The 19,701-nt window shown below is 41.9% G+C and overlaps 1 protein-coding gene and 1 long non-coding RNA gene across 2 annotated transcripts in view; one reads left to right on the forward strand and one right to left on the reverse strand.

Moving 5' to 3' along the window:
* Positions 1-2,017, forward strand: part of LOC135112231 (uncharacterized) — a 13,383-nt gene extending 11,366 nt beyond the window's left edge. Inside the window, exon 3 of the long non-coding RNA XR_010274183.1 lies at positions 1-2,017. This exon is cut by the window's left edge and continues 1,269 nt beyond it. This is a non-coding gene — a long non-coding RNA (uncharacterized LOC135112231).
* Positions 1-14,617, reverse strand: part of LOC135112233 (ran-specific GTPase-activating protein-like) — a 78,621-nt gene extending 64,004 nt beyond the window's left edge. Inside the window, exons 1-2 of the mRNA XM_064026469.1 lie at positions 14,505-14,617; positions 4,652-4,768 (exon numbers count right to left, since the gene is read on the reverse strand). The gene's annotated coding sequence lies outside the window, so the exon portion shown is untranslated. The remainder of the gene's footprint in view (positions 1-4,651; positions 4,769-14,504) is intronic.
* Positions 14,618-19,701: the final 5,084 nt, after the last annotated feature.

Consider the following 19,701-nt stretch of genomic DNA (forward strand, 5'->3'; position numbering starts at 1 on the left):
ACTAATAAATACTAATTAATGTTGACTCCCATCACTGTACCCAACTCCTTGTATGTGGCCATGTCTATAAATTATAACTTATTATATTTATATATCATTATTGTATACGCACTATGGCATCATGTATTAAATTCATAATAATTATCTAAATTATTTTTTCATTATATTAAATTTTGTACTCTATTACTTGTTCCATTCTTTATGCCAATAGATCAATATCTATATGCAGACCCCAATGTATGTATTACTTTTTTTTTTATATATATATATGTTACTTTTCTTTAATTTCTTTTATTATTGTTTACATACACAGGTGTATGATCGTTTATGCAGATGTATGTATCACTAAATTTTCTCACTGCTGTATAAGAAAATGTTGTTGATATCTATTTAATCTTATAAATACCCTTAGAATCCTATGCAACATTTAAAATTATTCTGTACAACATTTAAGTACTTACTGTGTATTGTACCTTATATTAAGTCCAGTTTTGTTAGCTTAGGTTTAGTTATATTATAGTTTTAGTTTTGCCTGAAAAGCTTACGCTTAAAAAAAGGCTAGCCATAATAAAAAAATTTATGGAATATAAATATACAATGTATGTAATGGCTATAAATAAATGTTCAATGTTCAAATGTTCTCTCTCTCTGCTGATTCAAACTATATTCCTAAGTTTGTTAGAATTCTTAAGTCTTGATTCTCTCTCTCTCTCTCTCTCTCTCTCTCTCTCTCTCTCTCTCTCTCTCTCTCTCTCTCTCTCTGATGATTCAAATTATATTCTTAAGTTTGTTAGAATTCTTAAGTCTTGATGTAGTTTCTCTCTCTCTCTCTCTCTCTCTCTCTCTCTCTCTCTCTCTCTCTCTCTCTCTCTCTCTCTCTCTCTCTCTCTCTCTCTCTCTCTCTCTCTCACTCTCTCCCTCTCTCTGTGTGTGTGTGTGTGTGTGTGTGTGTGTGTGTCCGTGGTGGTGTTTGGGTGAAGTTGTGTTGGTAAGGTGGTGGCGAGTGTGAGTGTGAAGTGTCGGTGTGCAGTGTGTGTGAGAGCCAAGTGTCAGTTAGGATCACGTTAGTACAAGGTGGGCCCAAGCAAAGTTGTGGTGCAGTTTGCAATGATTGTTGATGGTGCACGTGCAGTTTTCCTCGTGGCAAAGTTCACGCCAGAAGTGAGAGAGTCAAGTCACCACAAGACAAGGCTCAGTCTTCTGTCGTGAAGTCTGCGGTGACTGCTGCTATCACTTCCCACCTGCAGTATATACCTTTTAGCAAAGTTTACTTACAAGTTGTAAGTCACCACAAACCCGGGACTCAACACTCTATTCTTTAGTGCCTGATGATTCTTAATTGTTCATCTGCAGTTTGTGTTGCAGCAACGGTTGCGCCAAAACTATGTTAGTGCGCGCCGAGGATGCAAGATGATTGATTGTCAGTGTTGCGTGCGGTGCGTGTGTTTAGGCCAAGTGTAAGTGACGGCTGAGTTAGTGCAAGATAAGGCTGAGTAGTGTTCTGTTCTGAAGTGTGAGGCGGTTCTTGGGGTCACTTCCCACCTGCAGTATGTCTTGTGGCAAAGTTGAAGCTGAGAATTAAGTTAGTACAAGCGGAGGATTCAAGTGATTTGGTTCACCTCACGGTGATTCTTAATGTTTGTTGCACCTGCTGTTTGTCTTTAGGCTAAGTTAAGTTACAACTAAGCTGAGTTACAACCACAAGCTGAGGGTGAAGGCTGCTGGCTGCTGCTGCTGCATGCAGTCTTCACCTCAACTTGGTCAGGTTGATGCTTTCTTCATTTCTGTGTTGAGTTTCAAGTTTACTACAAGTGGTGGCAGGTTTGTCACGTTCTCGTAAGTGGATGCACGGGTGTGAGTGTGGCGGCGGTGGTGGTGGTGGTGGTGGTGAGAGCCGTGCATTCCCCAGGGAAGGGGGAACGCCCGCCACGTGCAAGTGTGGCGAGGAGCTTCACCACAAACACTGTATTCTCTGTACCACACAAGGCTGATTCCCTAATTAAAAGCTGTAGTACAACCACTTGTTTGTATCTCCTTCAGGTATGCTCACACCACGCCTGCCTTCACTCACTACTCGGCGACTGTGTGTGTGTGTGTGTGTGTGTGTGTGTGTGTGTGTGTGTGTGTGTGTGTGTGTGTGTGTGTGTGTGTGGTGTGTGTGTGTGTGTGTACGCTGATGTAGTGAGCCACGTGCACACCACTGACTCGTGCACTCCGTCAGGTCTTGTCTCACCACGTGCACACAAGAACCTTCGGTGCACGCTGCATGTCAACTGAGACTATCTTCCAAACGACCATTTTAACTATCTAGCAAGTGAGGCACAATAGTCACACACGGAGGAAACATGGAGGAAACACAGACGCACCTACACACCCAATAGCAAACACGGAGGTAAAACACAAACGGAGACACGGAGGAAAAACAAACAATTTCTACCAAACATCCAGACATCCCAAGCACTGCTAAACCGTAAAACACTAAAACAAAATACTATTAACATTTTTATCAGTATATAATTAATACAACTCAAATTATTATTATTATTATTATTATTATTATTATTATTATTATTATTATTATTATTATTTTTATTGTTATTATTGTTGTTAATCTTAAAAGAACGTTGGCTGAATGAAAGGTTCCCGAGCCGTGATTGGCCAACCAGCAGCCAATAACGAGGCAGCATTATTCTGCCACGTGCGTAAATAAACAGAGATGAATCACAACAATTAATAAATACACAAACAAATAACTCAATAATTAAATAAATAAACAGATAAACAAACTAAATACAAACACAAGAAAATAAACAACAAGAAGAACAAGAAGAACAAAAATTTCTTTACATTTTAATAATAAAAATGATAAGAACAACAACAACAAAAACAATGATGATGATGATAATAATAATAATAATAATAATAATAATAATAATAATAATAATAATAATAATAATAACAACAACAACAACAACAAAAGCATTTCTTTCTAATTATGCAAAACAATTCAACAAATAAACAAAAATAAAAATAAACAAATAAAAATGCAAAATAAAAAATATATATTGATTTTTCTCTAAACGCTCCCTCTCTCTTTCCCTCTCCCTCTCTCGTTCACCAAGACCAAGATCAAGATTCCCTCTCCCCCCAGCCTTCTCTCTCTCTCTCTCTCTCTCTCTCTCTCCTCTCTCCTCTCTCTCTCTCTCTCTACAACTGCTACTAAATAATAATAATAATTAAATAATAAAAATAATAATAATAATAATAATAATAATAATAATAATAATAATAATAATAATAATAATAACTAATAATAGTGTGTGTGTGTGTGTGTGTGTGTGTGTGTGTGTGTGTGCAGGAAAACTAGAGGTGAGCCAGCACAGTGGGCCTGGCGCGGGGAACAACAACAACAACAACAACAACATCTTTTTCATTGTTCGCTGAGGAGAGGAGGAGGAGGAGGAGGAGGAGGAGGAGGAGGAGGAGGAGGAGGTAGAAGTACTAGTCATATATTGAGAGTTAGAGGGGACAACACACACACACACACACACACACACACACACACACACACACACACACACACCACCTAACCTAACACAACCCTTCCCTTCCCCACACCACACACCTGTCCTACACACCTGCACATACCTGCACTGAGGAACACACAACACCGCGCCAACTCGCACGCTCGCCTTCCAACCGCTACTACCACCACCACCACCACCAGTCCATCCTCACCCAGGGCTCACCAGACCCACAAGTTCCCTCCCCTCTCACTCACACTCACGAACCCCAACTCTCTCTCTCTCTCTCTCTCTCTCTCTCTCTCTCTCTCTCTCTCTCTCTCTCTCTCTCTCTCTCAGGTGAGGGTGTTCTGGCCAGACTCACCTCCAGGGAGCCTCACATATTGAGAGTGGACGCTCAAGAAGACTTTGAAAATAGTCGACGGTTTGTCAGTGGCATAGATTCCAAGTCGATGATGAGAAGCAGGGGCGAGTACTGACGCCACTTGTCCGCCATGTTGGTAATCCTTTGGCTTATTTGAGGGTGTTTGTTGGGTGTTTGTTGGGATGCTCCATGTTTGTAGGGGTGTTTACTTGTGTGGCTCACTTCTTGGCTCTTTCAATTGGTTGTAATGGTGAATACTGAATTTTTGTACGTTTGCTGAAAGGCAGACGCCATATTGGTTTGCCACACTGGTTTGCTCCTCCGCCATTTTGCTACCCCTGCTGCACATTTCAGGGATTTATTTTTTCTTTTTCTTTTTTTTTTTTCAGCGATAAAAGTTTTGAATGATTTGTTTGTTTTGACAGAGTGGCTTTGTGTGTGTTGTGTGCGTGTCTTGTGTGTGTTGGCCATCTTGTGGTGCTTGTTGTTGTGTTACCCTTTGCACGCCATGTTGCCACTCTCTCCTGCTGATGTAGCGGCTCACACTAGAGAGAGAGAGAGAGACGCCATTTCCTGTCTATGTCCGTGTGTCTGATTGTCACTCCATTTGCTCTCTCTCTCTCTCTCTCTCTCTCTCTCTCTCTCTCTTCCTGTCTCCCCAGTGTCACCCCATCACCACCCAAACAGCCCCATCACCACCACAAACACCCCAAAACACCCATTCGCACGCCCATTCACCCCATCACCCCAGTGCCTCACTTACCGAACGACCTGGGGGAGAGGGAGCGGGCGGGGGGCAGGGGGGGATGTCACTGCCTCACTCATAATCCCAGGGGCGCCATCAAACACTGCCCTGGGGGAGAGCACCCGCAGCCTTGCCCTGGGGGAGATGGGGAGATTAGTGGGGGATGAGATGGGGAGGCTGGGGAAAGAAGGGGTGATGGGGAGGCGAGTGGTGAGGCTGGGAGGTTAGTTCATGATGGAGATGGGGAGAGATGGGAGGAGATGGGGAGATTAGACTAGGGAGGTTGGAGGAAGGAAACTGATGGAAAAATGTGTGCTTAGTTGAAGGCGTGGGACGGGGAGGAGATGGGGAGATTAATTTGTGGGTATGGGGGGAAGTGGGGAGGTTAGGGGAGAGAGGGGAATGGGGAGATGAATGCTGAGTGACGTCTGGAAAGGGAGAGAAATAGGGAGGCTAGTCAGGGGAGATGGGGAGACTAATTTTGGGGAGATTGTGAGTGAGATTGTAAGGGGAGGTTAGTTATCAGGGTTTATGTTGCAGTGGGGAGGGTAGTGTAGTGGTGACAGGATGGGGAGGACATGGGTAGACAAGGTGAGGAGGTTAGCCTTGGGAGGGGACGGGGAGACTAGTTTGACAAGAGACGGACGTGGGGAGATGGGGAGATCAGACTAGTGGGGAGATGGGGAGACTGTGTTCGGCTTTAGTATAATTGGGGAGTTTAATTATGGGTGTCATATATTTTTGGGGAGGTTAATTGAGGCAGGGGAAGGGGAGGGTAGTGTGGGGAGTTTGTTAAGGGCAGTGTTTGTTTGTGTTGTTGGGGAGACTACCTGAGAGGATTATGTCAGAGTGGGGAGCTTACTGAGCGGGGGAACACTGGGGAGAATACACACACTGCAATTCAATACATCGTTACATTATAAAATAAATAAATAAATAAATAAATGGGTAGATAATTTGTTTGGGGAGAGAGAGAGAGAGAGAGAGAGAGAGAGAGAGAGAGAGAGAGAGAGAGAGAGAGAGAGAGAGAGAGAGAGAGAGAGAGAGAGAGGTAATAATAACAGCGCTGTACTGATGATGACGATGATTATGATAAGAATGAGAAGAATTACAACATAATTATGATAATGAAAGAAAATTCTCTCTCTCTCTCTCTCTCTCTCTCTCTCTCTCTCTCTCTCTCTCTCTCTCTCTCTCTCTCTCATAAAAGATGGCATTATTTTCTCTCTCTTTCCTTGTTGTCCTCCTCCTCCTCCTCCTACTCCGACTGAACAGTCCGAGGTCAGCTCCCTGAGTTCTGTGGCAGGGACACCTTGTACGCCAGGGATGGAGTGCATTTGTCACGCCAGGGTGTTCGTGTTTTGGCCGAAACACTCGAGCGGGAGGTAACTGCACTCCAGCACTTTTTTCGTTAGTCGGGAGGGAAGAAGGGGTAGTGAGGAGAAGGCAAGGGGCAAATTAGTTAAATCTAGAAAGGAAGCTAGCTTAGGGATGGTGAGAAATAGCTTAAGTGTTTACTACACAAATTGTAGAAGTATTCTGAATAAAATAGACTTGCTTAGAGGAATAGCGAGTGTAGAGAAATTTGATATCATTGCTTTAACTGAAACTTGGTTAGATATGTCAGGAAAAGTATTTAATCCAGAGGTTAAGATAGATGGGTATACAATGTTCTATAAAGATAGAGAAAACAGGAGAGGAGGAGGTGTCGCGTTATACGTTAGGGACACATTACAGTGCTGTATGAACAATAGAATTAAAACAGATAACAAAGCAGAGTCGATATGGGTAGATATTAAGGAAGGATCGCAGTCAGTAGTACTAGGGGTAGTTTACAGACCACCGACCAGTACAGAGGAAATTAACACCTCACTGTGGCAGGAATTAAATAGAGCAGGCAGGTACAGTCAGGTATGTGTGGTAGGAGATTTTAATTTTAGGAATATCGACTGGAGTCTGATTGTGGGTAACAAGGAAGCAGAGGAATTCCTTAAGGTAATTCAGGATAATTTTTTAAAACAGGTAGTCGTAGAACCCACAAGGGGGAATAATATTCTAGATTTAATTCTTACTAACAGGGAGGAAGCAGTCACGCAGGTAGAGGTTGGAGGACAGCTAGGTAACAGTGACCATAGGGAAATTAGGTACAATCTAGAATGGGAAGAAACTGTTAGAAATAAAAACACTAGTAAAATACCTGACTTTAGGAGAGCAGATTTTGAAGAATTAAAAAGGTACCTCCAAGGAGTGGACTGGCAAAGGATGCAGGGTGAGGTCAGGTCAGGGACGGAGTTCAGAGAGATAAGGCAGGATGAGGGAGGTGAGGTGAGGCTCCAGAAGGGAGGAGGAAAGAGGAAGGGGGGAGATAGGCGTGAGTATGTTGGAATGTCAGGTCATGCTGAAATGAGAGAGGTAAGGTCGAGGCGAGTTGATGAGGGAGGGGAGAGGATGGTAGGGAACGAGATGAGGGGTTTAGGTGAAGTAAATGTAGATGAATTGTATAAATATTTCGTAGATAAAGTTCATACAGGTCAATTAGCAAATATCCCGTATAAAACAATAAGATCACAAAAAAATGACCCTAAATGGATGACTGCTAGGTTAAAGCATTATACTAACTAATTCATTATACTGTGTCCTTAAAACTTCCTCTCCTGCCTTTAATCTCTTATATATACTTCTCTTACACCCTATACTCGTATAGGGTGTAAGAGAAGTATATATAAGAGATTAAAGGCAGGAGAGGAAGTTTTAAGGACACAGTATAATGAATTAGTTAGAACAGTAAGGAAGTTAACGAGGAAAGCTAAGGACAATTATGAATTAAAGGTAGCCAGCCAGGCGAAGACGGACCCCAAGGGATTTTATCAGGTATACAGGACGAAAAATAAGGATACTGTAGGTCCATTAAAGGCAGCAGATGGGGAGCTGGTTAGTTCTGGGGAGGAGATTAGTAAACTTCTGAATGATTATTTTTTAACTGTCTTCACTCAGGAAAACATGCAGGATATGCCAGATAGTGAACAGGTGTTTAGAGCAGATGAGTATGAGAAGCTGACGGATATTTCCATAACTAGGGAGATAGTGGAGCAGGAGATAGATAGGCTAAAAAAGTTCAAGTCACCAGGACCTGATGAAATATATCCCAGAGTACTGAAGGAATGTAAAAAGATTATTAGTGAGCCGTTAGTTTCTGTCTTTAGGAAATCACTGGAGTCGGGTGAGGTACCAGTAATGTGGAGGCAGGCTAATGTAGTACCCATCTTTAAGAAAGGGGATAAAACTTTAGCGTCTAATTATAGACCTGTCAGCTCAACTTCAGTTGTAGGTAAAATGTTAGAGTCAATAATAGCGAGGAACATTAGGGAACATTTAGACAAACATAACTTGATAAATCAGTCACAGCATGGCTTCACGAAGGGGAAGTCTTGCCTGACAAACTTGTTAAGTTTTTACAGTAAGGTGTACGAGGCAGTAGATAATGGTGATAGTTATGATATCTTATATCTGGACTTTAGTAAAGCATTCGACAAGGTGCCCCATCAAAGGCTCCTGAGAAAGGTTAGGGCGCACGGGATAGATGGGAAGGTGTTAGGTTGGATAGGGTCATGGCTTGGTAACAGGCGACAGAGAGTGCTAATAAACTGTATACCTCTCTCCTAACTCCTCTGACTATAAGAAATTCTTTGACTACTTAACTTCCAAAGTGGAGCACATTCTGACCCTCTTCCCTTTTGCAGAGATCTCCATTCTTGGAGACTTCAATGTTCACCACCAGCTTTGGCTTTCCTCTCCCTTCACTGACCATCCTGGTGAACTAGCCTACAACTTTGCTATCCTCCATGACCTAGAGCAATTGGTGCAACACCCTACTCGTATTCCTGACCGTCTTGGAGATACGCCCAACATTCTTGACCTTTTCCTGACCTCTAATCCTTCTGCTTATGCTGTCACCCTTTCTTCTCCGTTGGGCTCCTCCGATCACAATCTCATATCTTTATCTTGTCCTATCACTCCAATCCCTCCTCAGGATCCCCCTAAGCGAAGGTGCCTCTGGCGTTTTGCCTCTGCTAGTTGGGGGGACCTGAGGCGGTATTTTGCTGATTTTCCTTGGAATGACTACTGCTTCCGTGTCAGAGACCCGTCTTTGTGTGCTGAGCGCATAACAGAGGTAATAGTGTCTGGCATGGAGGCGTACATTCCTCACTCTTTTTCTCGTCCAAAACCTTCTAAACCTTGGTTTAACACAGCTTGTTCTCGTGCTATACATGATAGAGAGGTGGCCCACAAAAGGTACTTTAGCCTTCCTTCACCAGAATCTCATGCACTTTATATTTCTGCCCGGAACCATGCCAAGTCTGTTCTCCAACTAGCCAAAAACTCCTTCATTAACAGAAAATGTCAAAACCTTTCAAGATCTAACTCCCCTCGTGATTTCTGGCATCTAGCCAAAAATATCTCCAATAACTTTGCTTCTTCTTCTTTCCCTCCTCTACTTCAACCAGATGGCACCACTGCTATCACATCTATTTCTAAAGCTGAACTCTTTGCTCAAACCTTTGCTAAAAACTCTACCTTGGACGATTCTGGGCTTGTTCCTCCCTCTCCTCCACCCTCTGACTACTTCATGCCTCGTATTAAAATTCTCCGTAATGATGTTTTCCATGCCCTCGCTGGCCTAAACCCTCGGAAGGCTTATGGACCTGATGGGGTCCCTCCTATTGTTCTCCGAAACTGTGCCTCCGTGCTTGCACCTTGCCTAGTCAAACTCTTTCAGCTCTGTCTGTCAACATCTACCTTTCCTTCTTGCTGGAAGTTTGCCTACATTCAACCTGTTCCTAAAAAGGGTGACCGCTCTAATCCCTCAAACTACCGTCCTATTGCTTTAATTTCCTGCTTATCTAAAGTTTTTGAATCTATCCTCAACAGGAAGATTCTTAAACATCTATCACTTCACAACCTTCTATCTGATCGCCAGTATGGGTTCCATCAAGGCCGCTCTACTGGTGATCTTCTGGCTTTCCTTACTGAGTCTTGGTCATCCTCTTTTAGAGACTTTGGTGAAACTTTTGCTGTTGCCTTGGACATATCAAAAGCCTTTGATAGAGTCTGGCACAAAGCTTTGATTTCCAAACTACCCTCCTACGGTTTCTATCCTTCTCTCTGTAACTTCATCTCAAGTTTCCTTTCTGACCGTTCTATTGCTGCTGTGGTAGACGGTCACTGTTCTTCTCCTAAATCTATTAACAGTGGTGTTCCTCAGGGTTCTGTCCTGTCACCCACTCTCTTCTTATTATTCATTAATGATCTTCTAAACCAAACTTCTTGTCCTATCCACTCCTATGCTGATGATACCACCCTGCACTTTTCCACATCTTTTCATAGACGTCCAACCCTTCAGGAGGTAAACATATCACGCAGGGAAGCCACAGAACGCCTGACTTCTGATCTTTCTAAAATTTCTGATTGGGGCAGAGCAAACTTGGTATTGTTCAATGCCTCAAAAACTCAATTCCTCCATCTATCAACTCGACACAATCTTCCAGACAACTATCCCCTCTTCTTCAATGACACTCAACTGTCCCCCTCTTCTACACTGAACATCCTCGGTCTGTCCTTTACTTATAATCTGAACTGGAAACTTCACATCTCATCTCTAGCTAAAACAGCTTCTATGAAGTTAGGTGTTCTGAGACGTCTCCGCCAGTTTTTCTCACCCCCCCAGCTGCTAACTCTGTACAAGGGCCTTATCCGTCCATGTATGGAGTATGCTTCACATGTCTGGGGGGGTTCCACTCATACTGCTGTTCTAGACAGGGTGGAATCAAAAGCTTTTCGTCTCATCAACTCCTCTCCTCTAACTGACTGTCTTCAGCCTCTCTCTCACCGCCGCAATGTTGCATCTCTAGCTGTCTTCTACCGCTATTTTCATGCTAACTGCTCTTCTGATCTTGCTAACTGCATGCCTCCCCTCCTTCCGCGGCCTCGCTGCACAAGACTTTCTTCTTTCTCTCACTCCTATTCTGTCCACCTCTCTAACGCAAGAGTTAACCAGTATTCTCAATCATTCATCCCTTTCTCTGGTAAACTCTGGAACTCCTTGCCTGCTTCTGTATTTCCACCTTCCTATGACTTGAATTCCTTCAAGAGTGAGGTTTCAAGACACTTATCCACCAATTTTTGACCACTGCTTTGACCCTTTTAAGGGACTGGCATTTCAGTGGGCATTTTTTTTATTAGATTTTTGTTGCCCTTGGCCAGTATCCTTCCTACATAAAAAAAAAAAAAAAAAAAAAAAAAAACGGCTCGAAATCCGAGTGGGGTCATGTCATTAGTGGGGTGCCACAGGGATCAGTATTAGGGCCATTATTATTTCTAATATATATCAATGACTTGGATAGTGGAATTAGTAGCGATGTTAGTAAATTTGCGGATGACACAAAGATAGGTAGATTAATTAGGTCAGAAGCGGATGCCATCGCCTTGCAGACAGACTTAGATAGAATGAATGAATGGACGGATAGATGGCAAATGCAATTTAATATCAATAAATGCAAAGTGCTTAGCGTAGGTAGAGGAAACCCAAACAATAGGTACACATTAAACACCCAAACTCTGGTAGGTACAGGGTACGAGAAAGATTTAGGAGTTATAGTTAGCTCTGAACTCCGTCTAGGGAAACAATGCATAGAAGCCAGAAACAAGGCAAATAGGGTACTAGGATTCATTTTTAGGAGTGTTAAAAGTAGAAGGCCGGAAGTAATATTAAAATTATACTTGGCGCTGGTCAGACCTCATCTAGACTACGCTGTGCAGTTCTGGTCCCCACATTACAGGAAAGATATAGGTCTATTAGAATCAGTACAGAGGAGAATGACTAAAAGGATACAGGGGATGAGGAGTATTCCTTACGAGGCGAGGTTGAAGCGGTTAAATTTACATTCTCTAGAGAGACGTAGGTTAAGAGGGGACCTGATAGAAGTCTTTAAGTGGTATAAGGGTTATAACAAGGGAGATGTAAGCAAAATTCTTAGGATCAGCAACCAGGGTAGAACAAGAAATAACAGGTTCAAGCTTGAAAAATTTAGGTTTAGGAAGGAGATAGGAAAAAATTGGTTCTCAAATAGAGTGGTAGATGAGTGGAACGGACTCAGTAATCATGTAGTTAGTGCTAGGACACTAGAGAGCTTTAAGAGAAGATTAGACAAGTTTATGGATGGGGATAACAGATGGAAATAGGTAGGAGTGTTTCATACAGGGACTGCCACGTGTAAGCCTGGTCGCTTCTTGCAGCTTCCCTTATTTCTTATGTTCTTATGTTCTTATGCCTGCCTGCTGGACGCTTACACGACATCACGGCACCATGTGACCTACTAGTTGTAATAGTAGCAGTAGTAGTAGTAGTAGTAGTAGTAGTAGTGGTAGTAGTAGTGGTAGTAGTGGTGGTAGTAGTAGTAGTAGTAGTAGTAGTAGTAGTAGTAGTAGTAGTAGTAGTAGTAATAGTGGTAGTGGTAGTAGTAGTTATTATCTTTGCCTTCACTCTCCCCTCTCCCCTCTATCTTTCACATCCGCTGCTACCCTTTTTAAGCTCCCCTCCTCTCTCTCTCTCTCTCTCTCTCTCTCTCTCTCTCTCTCTCTCTCTCTCTCTCTCTCTCTCTCTATATATATATATATATATAATAATAATTGACTGAAAAGATCAAATTCTCTGAGAGAGAGAACGAGAAAGAGAAAGAGAGAGAGAGAGAGAGAGAGAGAGAGAGAGAGAGAGAGAGAGAGAGAGAGAGAGAGAGAGAGAGAGAGAGAGAGAGAGAGAGAGAGTTAAAAAGGTTTGCAAAAATAACGTAATAGAAGCTCCATCTCTTTCATTGTTCGCTGAGAGGAGGAGGAGGAGGAGGAGGAGGAGGAGGAGGAGGAGGAGGAGGAGGAGGAGGAGGAGCAGGAGGAGAAGGAGAAGGAGGAGCAGGAGGAGGAGGAGGAGAAGGAGGAGGAGAGGAGGAAGAGGAGGAGGTAGAAGTACTAGTTATATATTGAGTTAGAGTGGACAACATGACATACACACACACACACACACACACACACACACACATTATTATTATTATTATTTACAACAAAAAATAATACTTATTTATATATAATTACCAATTCATAATAATAATAATAATAATAATAATAATAATAATAATAATAATAACAATAATAATAATAATAATAATAACAGTCTCTCTCTCTCTCTCTCTCTCTCTCTCTCTCTCTCTAGTGGCCTCATCATTATGGAGTTGTTTTTGTGCGTGTCATAAATCTATTAACAGTGGTGTTCCTCAGGGTTCTGTCCTGTCACCCACTCTCTTCTTATTATTCATTAATGATCTTCTAAACCAAACTTGTTGTCCTATCCACTCCTATGCTGATGATACCACCCTGCACTTTTCCACATCTTTTCATAGACGTCCAACCCTTCAGGAGGTAAACATATCACGCAGGGAAGCCACAGAACGCCTGACTTCTGATCTTTCTAAAATTTCTGATTGGGGCAGAGCAAACTTGGTATTGTTCAATGCCTCAAAAACTCAATTCCTCCATCTATCAACTCGACACAATCTTCCAGACAACTATCCCCTCTTCTTCAATGACACTCAACTGTCCCCCTCTTCTACACTGAACATCCTCGGTCTGTCGTTTACTTATAATCTGAACTGGAAACTTCACATCTCATCTCTAGCTAAAACAGCTTCTATGAAGTTAGGTGTTCTGAGACGTCTCCGCCAGTTTTTCTCACCCCCCCAGCTGCTAACTCTGTACAAGGGCCTTATCTGTCCATGTATGGAGTATGCTTCACATGTATGGGGGGTTCCACTCATACTGCTCTTCTAGACAGGGTGGAATCAAAAGCTTTTCGTCTCATCAACTCCTCTCCTCTAACTGACTGTCTTCAGCCCCTCTCTCACCGCCGCAATGTTGCATATCTAGCTGTCTTCTACCGCTATTTTCATGCCAACTGCTCTTCTGATCTTGCTAACTGCATGCCTCCCCTCCTCCCGCGGCCTCGCTGCACAAGACTTTCTTCTTTCTCTCACCCCTATTCTGTCCACCTCTCTAACGCAAGAGTTAACCAGTATTCTCAATCATTCATCCCTTTCTCTGGTAAACTCTGGAACTCCCTGCCTGCTTCTGTATTTCCACCTTCCTATGACTTGAATTCCTTCAAGAGGGAGGTTTCAACACACTTATTCAGCAATTTTTGACCACTGCTTTGACCCTTTTATGGGACTGGCATTTCAGTGGGCATTTTTTTTATTAGATTTTTGTTGCCCTTGGCCGGTGTCCTTCCTACATAAAAAAAAAAAAAAAATGTTGAGGTGGGAGAGGGGAGAGGGGAGGAGGGGTGGATGAGGGGAGGGGGCACAAAGGGAGCATTATCTTAGTCTTGTACACTTTCTTCTTCCCTTTCCTCTCCTTCTTGCATTTTATTTGCCCTCACACACACACATACACACACACACACACACACACACACACACACACACAGGAGCATTACCACCACCATAACTACCATTATAAATACTACTTCTACTACCACTCTCTCTCTCTCTCTCTCACACACACACACACACACACACACAGGAGCATTACCACCACCATAACTACCATTATGAATACTACTTCTACTACCACTCTCTCTCTCTCTCTCTCTCTCTCACACACACACACAGGAGCATTACCACCACCATAACTACCATTATAAATACTACTACTACTACCACTCTCTCTCTCTCACTCACACACACACACACACACACACACCCCACCTAACCTAACACAACCCTTCCCTTCCCCACACCACACACCTGTCCTACACACCTGCACATACCTGCACTGAGGAACACACAACACCGCACCTGCTCGCACGCTCGCCTTCCAACCGGTACTGCCGCCACCACCACCAGCACCACCACCACCACCACCAGTCCATCCTCACCCAGGGAGTTGCCAGCGCTCAGCAGACCCACAAGTTCCCTCCCCTCTCACCCACCAAAGCCACCTGTCCAGGCAGGAGTGGGATCAACAAGACGATCATCTGGAAACTCCCGGACGGCGCCAAGGTTCGCCTCCGGAGATTTTCAACGCAGCCCTGTCAGCAGGTTACTTTCCTGACGACTTGAAGGAGGCGGAGGTGAGGGTGGTGTAAAGCCTGGGAAGGAGGAGGTCCCTACCCGCCCAGACAGCTGCCGTGCCATCTCCCTTCTGCAAGTCCCGGGAAAGATCTTTGAGAGCATCGTCACGCTGTATCTCCAATCCCTCCTCAGGATCCCCCAAAGTAAAATGCCTCTGGCCTTTGGTACCTTTTGTTAGTTGGGGGGGGGGTCTGAGGAGGTATTATGTTGATTTTTCTTGGAATGACTACTGTTTCCGTGTCAGAGGCCCATCTCTGTGCGCTGAGCGCATAATAGAGGTGATAGTGTCTGGCATGAAGGCGTACATTCCTCACTCTTTTTCTCGACCTAAACCCTCCAAACCTTGGTTTAACACAGCCTGTTCTCGTGCTGTATATGATAGAGAGGTGGCTCACAAAAGGTACTTGAGTCTTCCATCACTTGAATCTCATGCGCTTTATATTTCTGCCCGCAATCATGCCAAATCTGCTCTCCAACTAGTCAAAAACTTCTTCATTAATAGAAAATATCAAAATCTTTCAAGATCTAACTCCTGTCTTGACTTCTGGCACAGAGCCAAAAACATCTCCAACAACTTTGCTTCTTCATCTTTCCCTCCTTTATTTCAATCTGATGGCACCACTGCTATCTCATCGATTTCTAAAGCTGAACTCTTTGCTCAAACCTTCGTTAAAAACTCTACCTTGGATGATTCAGGGATTGTTCTTTCCCCTCCTCCACCCTCTGACTAGTTCATTTTACCTATTAAAATCCTTCGCAATGATGTTTTCCATCCCCTGGCTGGCCTAAGGCCTTCTGAAGGCTTATGGATTTGATGGGGTCCCTCCTATTGTTCTCTGAAACTGTGCCTCCGTGTTTGCACATTGCCTTGTCAAACTCCTTCAACTTTGTTTGTCAACATCTACCTGCACTTTTCTACGTCTTTTCGTTGACGTCCAACCCTTCAGGAATTAAACAGTTCACGAAAGGAGGCCATAGAACGCCTGACTTCTGATATCCCTAAAATTTTTATTGGGACAGAGCAAACTTAGTATTGTTCAATGCCTCAAACACTCAATTCTTCCATCTATTAACTCGACACAACCTTCTAAACAACTATCCCGTCTTCTTCAGTGACACTCAACTGTTCCCCTATATTCCACTGAACATCCTCGGTCTCTCCTTTACTTATAATCTAAACTGAAAACTTCACATCTCCTCTCTAGCTAAAACAGCTTCCATGAAGTTATGTGTTCTGAGTCGTCTCCGCCAGTTTTTCTTACCACCCCCCCGCTACTGCTAACTCTGTACTGGTGCCTTATCCGTCTATGTATGGAGTATGCTTCACACGTATAAGGGTTGGGGGGGAATCCCACTCATATCGATATCTTATACAAGGTGGAATCAAAGGTTTTTCGTCTTATCAACTCCTTTCCTCTAACTGAGTGTCTTCAATCTTTCTCATCGCCGCAACGTTGCATCTCTTACTATCTTCTGCCGCTATTTTTATGTCAACTGTTCTTTTAATTTTGCTAAATGTATGCCTCCCCTTCTCCCGCGGCCTCGCTGCACAAGACTTTCTTCTTTCTCTCATCCCTATTCTGTCCACCTCTAATGCAAAAGTTAACCAGTATTCTCAGTCATTCATCCCTTTCTCTGGGGAATTCTGGAACTCCCTGCCTGCCTCAGTATTTCCACCTTCCTATGACTTGAACTCTTTCAAGAGGGAGGTTTCAAGACATTTATTCTGTATTTTTGATTAACGCTTTCGACTATGTTCTGGGACCGGCACCTCAGTGAGCTCTTTTTTTTTTTTTTGCCATTGGCCGGTGTCCCTCCTACATAAAAAAAAAAAATAAATAAATAAATAAATGTTACCACTGTCTTCAGGATCATGTGCAGCACTCATAACCAGAAGTTAGCAGCATACCGAAAGGAGCTTCGAGTCCACACAGTCACATGTCTGAGACTTTTCACACATCATAGACTATATCCTTTTGCTCCAGGTTTTGAAAAAAAAAAAAAAAAAAAAAAACGTAAAAAAGTTTTTTGGGAATTTGATTGTTTTTGTAGGGGGATTTTATTTTATTTTTTCTTGTTTTGTTTATTCTTCATATATATATATATATATATATATATATATATATATATATATATATATATATATATATATATATATATATATATATATATATATATATATATATGCAAATCAGTTCAAATAAGCAATTTAAAAGTAATCTAGAGTGAAATAAAAAAGTCTGAAGTGCCATGTGAAGGCACTTCAGATCATGTTGATACAGGTTGGTTCGATTGGACAAAGCCTGTGTTAATTGTACTATACAGGAAATGAACGGGTCAGGTTTGACTACTGCTGACTCAGTACTCCTCACTCATCAACGACTCCTTGTCCTTGGTAGTGAGCGGATTAAAATTTAATGTGTTGTTTCATTATCCTTTATATCAAAGTAACAACTAGAATATGAGACCAAGAACCTTTGCTTGAGATTAGAAGAAAAAACCCTGTTTGATGTTTTATATATATATATATATATATATATATATATATATATATATATATATATATATATATATATATATATATATATATATATATATATATATATATATATATATATATATATTTTTTTTTATAAGATGTTTATGGATTTTACATTTTTTTTTATGTATGTATACATGTATAAAACAAATTTATCAATATGATATAAAATAAATTTTTAATAAGTGCATTTTTTAAAACCCGAGAAAACCCACTAAAGCTAGTCTTTTTTTTTTTTTTTGTTAAGTGGGTGTTTTTAATGCCATCCCTGTTTTGCTCTAGCAAGACAATAACTGCTTGTTTGATCGCGAAAACACACACACACACACACACACACACACACACACACACACACACACACAAGTCGTCAACGCGGAGCAAATCTCGCCTCTTAGGTGAACTTCCATTATGCTATCCAGCACTGTGTGGGTGTTTGTGTGTGTCAGAGGTCTGCGTGGTGCTTCACATTGACCCTTCCCATAGTTGTTTGCTCTTATCCTTTCTGCATGTTTCTTCACCCGTTCACGTTCGAAACAAAAAAAAAATAAAATAAATAAATAAATAAATAAAAAAAAAATAAATAAATAAGATTTTGTTTATTTATTTATTCTTATTTTTTTACTTATTTATTTATTATTATTATTTTTTTTTTATTAACACAGGATTTACTGTTAATATGTTCGGAATGTTTGATACTTTGGATGGCGGTTCAAGCTGGGTAGTACAAGTGGAAAAGTTGTGGTCTTGGTGGAGATGCGGGAGACAATCTGGAGCGCTCGTGCTTAACTTTAATATTTCCTTGCTCTACACAGAGAGCTTATCAAGACGAGGAAGCTCATATCAAAACCCACACCTGCTCCGCATCCACAAAGCCAAGCTTCCTTTATTCACATAATACTTTATCCCCCTTTTGGATGATATTAAATCATTATAAGTTATATTTGAAGGAATGTAAACCATTCACGGTCTGGCCTCTCTTAGAAAGACAGAGACCCATTCTTGGTTCACAACAGAGGCTCTCCTATTTGATCTCAACAGACTAACTGTGGTGATCCGCACCTGGTGATAGTTAGAGGAACACAGATAAACAATGTTTGTATTTTTTTTTCTGGATAAAAATTAATCACAGCTTATGAATTACCAGAGTGCAGATATGTATCGCTGTCCTTTTTTATTTTTTTCTAGTAAATTTCATTTCCAGGTTCATAAAAACAAAGAAAATCAATTGAATGTACACGATATAACTCATTCGTTACCCCCACCTCCACTTTGAGCAATGTAAATGTATAAGGCCTGCACTGTCTTACTAAGGAGGGGGAAGAGAGCTGGAGTAAACAAAGAGGAAAGTATTCCATATGATTGCTCAATGTATAATTTCAAGTTCTCGAACGCAGAAAAAAAAAAAAAAAAAAAACAAGGAGACGGGAGAAAGGGGTGCTCCGGTCCGAGTGTTAAATATTCAAGGAACGTACTTCATTATTTCATTCATAATCCATCAAATAAATTATCTACGTGCATGACAATTAGCAGGCGATTACCTGCACTGAGTGTGTCATCACGAAGGCACGAAAACATAATTAACTTACATTTTGTGGGGCACAGTTATTGAGAACCATTCAGCCTTATAAAAATTTCAGCCAGAAAATTGCTGAAATTAACCACATCTTGGCATCTTGAAACACTTAAAACTCTTAACTATCCCCTACAATACCTCCGGAGAGCGTTACTTCCCCGCCAATAACCTCAGGGAGGAACAGTGCTTGGGGAAACTAAAAATCGTCAATGTGACAGTTGTGTTGCTGGTGTGGGTGGCGGGCGGTTGCGTTACACTCGTACTGTACATTACTTCAGGGTTTAGATGATAGTGAAGCAGAATAAATAAACAAACAAATACATAAATGGATAGATAAATACAGAGAATTTTAATAAATAAATTAATGAATAAATATATCAAAGGTGACAGAAGAAAGGGAAGTAGAGAGAGAGAGAGAGAGAGAGAGAGAGAGAGAGAGAGAGAGAGAGAGAGAGAGAGAGAGAGAGAGAGAGATACCGTGCAGGTTACCTTGGTTTCAGGAAATACATCTGGTGCGTGTGGTGGCGCAGGTGGTGGGAAGTGTTTAGCCGGTCTAGCTGTTACCTTCACACAGTGGTGGTAAGAGAAAGGGTGCTCTGTCCTCCAGTCTGTGGGAGGTGCAAAGTGGCCTCCATATCGTGAATCAAGCATAACTAACTAAATTCTCTTAATGTACGGCTATGAGTCAACCACGACCCTTCACATATTTCTCATCTTAAGTACCCTGCCTGCCTTAATTTAATGTAACGGTTAAGGCAGCTCCCTCTAATGACCTATTCAT

The sequence above is a fragment of the Scylla paramamosain genome, chromosome 23 (genome assembly GCF_035594125.1).
Source record: "Scylla paramamosain isolate STU-SP2022 chromosome 23, ASM3559412v1, whole genome shotgun sequence".
NCBI lineage: Eukaryota > Metazoa > Arthropoda > Malacostraca > Decapoda > Portunidae > Scylla > Scylla paramamosain.